Source organism: Atta colombica, unplaced genomic scaffold (assembly GCF_001594045.1).
Source record: "Atta colombica isolate Treedump-2 unplaced genomic scaffold, Acol1.0 scaffold27, whole genome shotgun sequence".
Lineage (NCBI taxonomy): Eukaryota > Metazoa > Arthropoda > Insecta > Hymenoptera > Formicidae > Atta > Atta colombica.
The window spans coordinates 3919309-3927216 of NW_017259370.1; the positions used below are offsets into that span (position 1 = coordinate 3919309).

Here is a 7908-nt window from a genome sequence, read left to right on the forward strand (position 1 = left end):
ATATATATATATATATATATGTGTATGTATGTATGTATGTATGTATATAATACAATGAAAAATTTAAAATATTATATACAATAGAATAGAATATATTTACCTGAAAAATAATATAACTTATTAGAATTCCAAAGTATAAGATTGTCTGAATTCGAACGAGATTTGATTGATAATAAGGCCATAAACCAAGAGCGAGTAAGAGAATCCGATTGAGGTGAAAATATTTAGACTCGATAGAGATCATCACTCTATGACGATAGAACCTTGACTGCGAAAGTCAGTATCCCCTCCTTCGACCTTATAACTTCCATTTTCCCATAAATTGTATTGTTATTATCTAATTTAATTTAAAGTTGAAAAATAGTTCTGTCAGGAAAATGTTGGAAATTCAATAACTTTTTTCTAAGAAGAGTTTTTAGCAATTAAGCGATCAATAATATAGGAATTGCACGGATGTTTATTTCTCATAGAAGTGCAACTGTGCATTTATTTTCTAACAGAGAGTCGCGCAAGCTGTTCACGTGAAGTAAAATCTGTACTTCATACCATCTTTTGCATCAAGTGGAAAATAAAGTTAATTTTACATCGTCAATAATTTTAATCCTTTTATAAGTTATTTACACAACATTTTATTCAAATATAAATTCCTTTGGATAACTACATACATTTGTCAATATTCCTGAAAATCATTTTTCGACAGGTCTTTCAGTATTTTCGTCGTATTTTCAATGACTTCACATTTGCGCGCAGGTAAATCCTTCAAAACTTCTTTTAGCGGAAATAGGAAAAAAGCGAACTAAAGCGAACTAAAAGCGAAAAACTAAAGCGAAGTCGCGAAAATATATATGACGGATGCTTTAAATTACGCCAAGCAAGATACTGACATTTAATGATCGATGTACAGATGCTTAGATGCTTTCGTGCAAAAGAAACCAGCTGTTTCGTGTATCCATTTTTCCGAACATTTCTTTCTGACACGATTGAAGATTTCGGTTTACATGAAAGAACAACAGTTTTTGTTGTACTGAGGAAGTTAATTGCAAATACGATAAGGACAATGAAAAGTTTCAAAAAATAATTTCTACGTTGAAGGAAAATTGAAACGCAGAAGATTTAAATTTTAGTATATATTTATTAAATTATATAGGTTAGTCGGCACGAACTTTCCGGACAACCCAATACTTTTAAAAAGATGTTATGTAATAAAGGCAAAATTAGTTATTTCTGTTATAAAATTAATTATTATTCTGTTACAAATTAATTCTGAAAACTTTTGCGTGATCTTTTATTATAATAATATATATAAATAATTATTTTATTTATACAATTTTAATTTTAATACTAAACGAAATGTATTTAATTGTAAATAAAATGGATAATAATAATATAAAAAGAAAATGTTAAGTAAATTTGGATTTTAGAGTCATAAATATTCTAAGTAAAAAATAATTGTATTTATCGTATTATACTAAAATTAGTGTAATAATTAATGTACAAAATTAAAAAAAAATTAAATTTTTTAATATTTTTATTATAATATATGTATATATGTTATGTCTTCGATTAACTAATAAATTGCCGTATAATAAAAAGATTGCAATAATATGAGAAATCTATTGTCCTTTCTGATACATCTCGTTGTATTATTTAAATCGGATATATACAAATTGAAACTTAATATTTTGTTTATTATGTGAAAATCATTGAATTATTTAATCATACAGTTAAAATAATAAGATACTTGAAATACAATGAAATAATTTTTATATAGATAAATTTTAAATTAAATTACTTAATTTAATTAGTGAACTTAATTCCTACTGTTTTTTTGTCAAAATTGATTTATTCCGAAGATGAATGAAATCAAAGTACTTTCTTTCATATTTTACTACTTTTTCTCATTTCTCTGACAACAGGGCCATCCTGTGACGGTAGAATATGGTGTCTTTCGAGCCAATCTATTCATCCAATCATTTTTGGACTTCTTCGTAACTGGAGAAGTATGTGTCCGTAAGTGCGTGTTGCACTATCAATCGGAAGAGATGGTAATCCGACAGTGCCAAATCTGGAAAGTATGCGAGAGGAGATTTCCCATTTAAGCTGTAAAAGTGCTGTTTCACGCTTTTCGCAACATGTGAAAATCGAATGTTATCATGCAACAAAATGACTTTCGTCAATTGTTAGTGGATGATCTGTTTTGCATCAACTCGTCATTCAATCGGCATAATTGCTGTTTGTACCGATCAGCTGTAAAGATCATTCCACATAAATTTGCATAGCCACATGAATAAAGAAAATTATTCAATCACATTTCTATCATAAAGACAAACGTAAAATGCGATTGAATGATTTTCTTTATGCATATGTTTGTGCGATTATGCAAGTTTGTGTGGAATGGCTCTAACGATTTCATTTGGACGCAAGAGCTCGTAATACAGCACATCCTCCTGGTCTTATCAAATGCAGAGCAAGGTTTTATGCCCGTGAATATTCCTCTTCTGCGTTGTAGCGGATGGTTGGCCGGGATCTGCCTATGATTTCCACTTGAATTAAAATAAATTCATTTTTCATCGTCGGTTACGATGCGACACAGAAAACTGTTTTTTCTTTGCCTAGCAAGCAAAGAAATCGCGATAGACAAACAATTCAAAATGGCATTTTCTGACAACTCATGTGGTAGCCATCTTCCTTCCTTATGAATCTTTCCCATGGCACGCAAGCGTTTTGAGAGTAATATTTATTTTTTTAGAGTAATATTTATCGATTTTGACAACTCTAAAAGCGTTTGAGCTGGATTCTTATCGAGCAATTCTTGCAGATCGACATTTTCAAATCTTTTCGACTGTCCTGGATGTTTTTTGTCTCTCACGTCAAAATCAACGTTCAAACCAAATTCTATATGTTTTTTCTGATGGAGTTTTATCACCTTACACTTCGGATAATAAGCGATGCGCTTTAATTGCAGTTTTCTTAAGGTCGAAGTAGTGAAGGAGCACGTGTCGGAAAAACAACTTATCGCAATTCATTTTCAATTGGTTGATCTTGAAAATCTCTTTGACATCGAGAAATCTAACCTATGAAGATTGAATCACTTTCAGCGATGTCTAAACGCATATGATTTTATAATCGAAACTCCCCAGCGTTGGCGTCAGCATTCTCTAGCAGCGAGCGGCAGGAATTAATTTTACCACCTCATTTAAATGCAATACAAAACGAAATATCATTGTCAGATACAAAAAAACACATGATTGTAATTCACACTTTTATTCTGGAAGAGAAGTATGATTAAGCGGTCGATTTGATTATAGTAATAATGCAACAGGTTTATTTTCCATAAAGAAATGCATACTTCGTTCGTGTGAAGGAATTATGTGATAATAGAACTACGCAGACGAGATTCGATCTCTTCTAACATAATATATTACATTCTTGTGAATTATTGGTAACGTATAATGTCAACTTATATCCTATATTTTTAAAATAAATTATAACATATCAATTTTTATATTTATAGTTAAGTAATAATTTTTACCTCTTGTCGAAACGATACTTACAGGAAGCGATATCTAAAATCAAGGACTAAACGATTTTGATCAAATTAATTTACATTTCTCTTCCTTTTCTTCTCCTCCTTCCTTATTTTCTCATATTTCTTTCACTTTTATACATATCTATCTTAATTATTTTGCAATTATTATTTCGTACTTGTAGAATAGAGAACAGTGAAGTAAGATATTGAAGTACCTATCAACTGTAATGAAAATATCTTATTTTGTTTCATTCTATTAGAAGCTATATTGAAGCTATGTATTGAAGAATGATCATTAAAATAATGGAAGGACAATATAGGATGGAGTTGGATGGTCGTGTCGATGATAAAATCGTATCCATTGTATTTTCTAAACGAAACATTTTTTTTCAGGGTGACACTGATGTGACGTTAGTAACATGGTTTAAGAACTGTGATTTTTTTATCTTCGAGCCGTCTTTATGAGTGACATTCAAAATTGATTTTGTTCGGTGTCTAAATCTTTGTACAATTTACTTAAAGTATTATCAATATAAGGTGATAATTGAATCTTAGTGTACTACACTGTGATAATTGATATTTAAATTCTTTTCAAGTATAGCATAAAATTAGCAAAATATTTGTAAATTATGTTCGTATTGGCAAATTTGTAAAAAGAGAGAGAGTCGATAAATCGTTCTTTCGTCGCTGGTCTTTATATTATATCGGTACGATTTTCGCAAGCTCATAATCTCCTCGTGCCTCTTACGCATTGATTGTTTGATTAGCATTGGACACGAAAAATTATTAAAAGACTTATAACGCAAAAACTTTGAAGAATATAAGGACGGCAAAGACTAACGTTTTTATTAAAACTAACGTTTTAATATATCTACTGATTTTTGTAATTATTCAGGAGAACTACTGCACTTCGACTGATTTCGATGAAATTGACTCGTTTGACACGTTTTTGCATAAAATAAAAGAATCTGACAGAAAAAAGTGCGGGACTGCCCTGCGAAACGAGATATTAAGCATTAAAATTAACGACTATATCGAAGTTAGAAAATCTATCACAACTGCGAAATACTACGATCACATCTTCATGATCTACGTACTCTACACTACATGTGCACGTATGTTTTACTAACTTTTACAGTGATATATTAATTTGTTTATTAATATTAAAATATCCCTTTCATTGTTCAAGGGTTTATAACTTTCCGCGAAACGCGGTTCGACATAGATTTCTAAATTTGCACGCAAAACGAGATTTAATTTTTAAAAATCCATTTTTTCGGATTAATCCATCAATACATTTTCAAATAAGGAAAGTTATGTTAAGTGATTTATTATATAATATTCTTGAGTGCAACGCACCAAACGAATATATACGTGTAATACCAATTTAACAGTTTTCTCTGTTCTTTATTCTATTTTTTTAGATCAGCTAATTTACATTTCAGTATCAACTTATTTTAATAGAGCTACTTTTGATTATCTAAATAATTCTAAAGTTGTCAAAAATGTTGAATGACTGTGAATGTTATTATTTTCCATTAAATAATATTTGCAGGGGATAAAAAGTTTTTTTTATGTCTCTTACCGTAGCAGCACTTTCCATAGACGCAACGAATATTCCATCGAGAATCAAATGAAAAGTCTTTATACCCTTTTGCAGTAGAAATAATATCATTTTCTGTATATGTAACGGAGCTACATACCATTCAACATTATATCTACAAAACAATGCTAAATTGATATAAAACCTAACATGAAAAAATAAAAAATTTGTTATAGTATAAATTGTTACAGTATGTTCATTCAAGAATACAGGCTGCGTCACCAAAATCCGGACAAATCAAACAATTTCTTTAAATAAAACGTTTTAAAATGAAATATTATAAGTATACAAAAAATTAAATATTATAAATATACAAAAAATCCTTTTACATGGGACTTGTGAGATCCCTGTAGAGCACAATTATTCGATATATTCCCCATAGCTTGAATGACGACTTCTATTCTCGGTCCGAAGCGTTCGCACGCTTCAATGTAGCGCTGTCCATGCCGACGAATGTTGCCTCAATTAGCGGTCCTTAATTACGTCACATTGGGATGCCAAGACTTGTTTATGACCCTTTCAATGCTGCATACGTAATAGTCCACGGGATTTAAATCTGGGGTGTTGGAGACCAGAATTCCTTGAACCTAAATATGTCGACGTTGTCTGAGAGCCAATTTTGAATCAAGTGACTAGTATAAGTCAGTGCACCGTTCTGCTGAAAAATATATGGCCTTTCCGATGCCACAATTTCCATCCAAGGATGAATGTAGCTTCATATCCAGAACGCGCAAATACACTTCTTTTATGACAATTTCCCTCTTTTTAAAGAAATTTGGTGACATGACATCATCCTCACTGGATACAACACCTAGCACATGAACATTGGAAATTTCGTTCTAACAACAGGGACATCTTTGGAGTTGTAGACATCAGTCATTCCTCCGATTGATTTGGCATCAACAGTAAAAATTTTTTCAAAAAAGAACCTGATTCGTCTCGACGCTTCGTTTTTCAAAGAACACAATAGCAGATTGCAGCAAACAATTCGGCTTGTTTTGGCAGAGAGCATCTGTTGTATCTTTAATGTGTACGATTTGTATCGAAAATACTCTTCGGCGTATTGTTGGCTCGCTTACACCAACAATTGATGCTAATTTTAGCAACGATTGTCCTGAGTCATTCGAAATCAGCTTGAGTTCTTTCAACGACTGCAGGGGTCTTCGCGGTGCGTTCGTTCGAGTAACTTTTTCTCGTTGACATAATGGAACATTTGTTAAACTGTTCTAAAGCCGTATATTTTGCTACAATATCATAAACGGTCGATCTCAAGTATCCAAAGAACCGAATTATTTCCGTTGCTGAGCCTTCGATGATCGGCGGTTCTTCGATTATTCTCCGCACTTGATTTTAATATCACATTTTGAAAATGACTGTTTATTAGAAGCATCAGGCTTTCTCGGACGCCAATAACAATCTCCGACGGAGGAATATATAGCGAAAAATTTAAATTAAAATTTGTCCCGATTTTGGTGACGCACTCTGTAGTAATATTTTTGAATACTTTTGTTAACTCATTTTGTTACAAGAATTTATAAAATGACATAAGTATGAACGTGCGATATAAATGTCTCTTACACTGTAACAAATACGTATTCATTGTGATCTGTAATATCTTGTACGGTATAATTGGACAAAAACATATATATATAGAGGACACTTATGTATATAAGTTGTAATAAAAGTTGCTCTGTACTATTATATGATATGATCTAAAAAATATAAAACATATGTTATACGTGTATTTTAACTTTTTACAAGCAAGAAAGTTTGTAATTTTTCTGTAATTCCTTAAGAAAAATTATAGATTGTATTACATAATAAATTATTTTCTTTATTGGTTGCGCATATTAGACCTGTATTATTTTTGTGATATATGCGAATAATGCACATATCTTACAATTATAAAAAAAAGGAAGAGTAATCATGAGTTTTCGAATGAATTTATTTTTAATGAAAATTGTTTTTCCATAACTGATCTAATTAAAGATTCTTTATTTAATTTTATAATGTCTTGAAAACTGTATCTTTCATGGAAAGATACATTTAATAACAAAAAATAAAACTTATTTGAACAAGAGTGCTGGTTAAGCAAATCATACCAGCCGCTTATTAAACAGAAGAAAGATCTTTCAAAACTCTTTATAAAGACTTGAAAAAACCTTCAGAAATAAAACAAAATTAATAGAGCATTATACAGATATTGCAGAATATGTACTGACTCTGTAGCTTTGCGATGAATATCTATCGCACAGATTATTTCTTTATAAATTGTAACCATTTTTTCTTCATTAACATCTTGTTGCATATTAATTGCCATTGCCTTCTTAATACGGAAACTGTATGAATACATATTTTTTTCTGTAAGTACTTAATCTTTTTAAATATCATTGAGAATAAAGAATAGATTTCACTTATAAAACATATAATTGTCCCGAATTCTACCTTGCAATGCTAAACATTCCACAAATATATTTGAGGTATGCTATCAGCATCGTGCCTGTTGCTACCATTGTAGTTGCCCCTATACATGTGGCGGAGTTCGTATGCAAAAGAATTAAGTAGGAAAACTTTTCTTGATCAACAAAATATTCTTTTGCAGTATAAATCGCTGCAGAGCGTGATCGGGAATTGTTTATAGCCAAAATTATATCAAATATGCGAGGCCAGATTGGCACGAAGAGATAAATAGGTGTACTACATGCGGCAAATACTAATATTAAATTATTATATACTAAATTAGAAAGTAAATGATATATATATATATATATATATA

The 7908-nt window shown here is 30.7% G+C and overlaps 1 pseudogene; it reads right to left on the reverse strand.

The window, feature by feature from the left end:
• Window positions 1-3694: 3694 nt before the first annotated feature.
• On the reverse strand, window positions 3695-7645 carry LOC108689479 (annotated as a pseudogene).
• Between the last annotated feature and the right edge of the window lie 263 nt (window positions 7646-7908).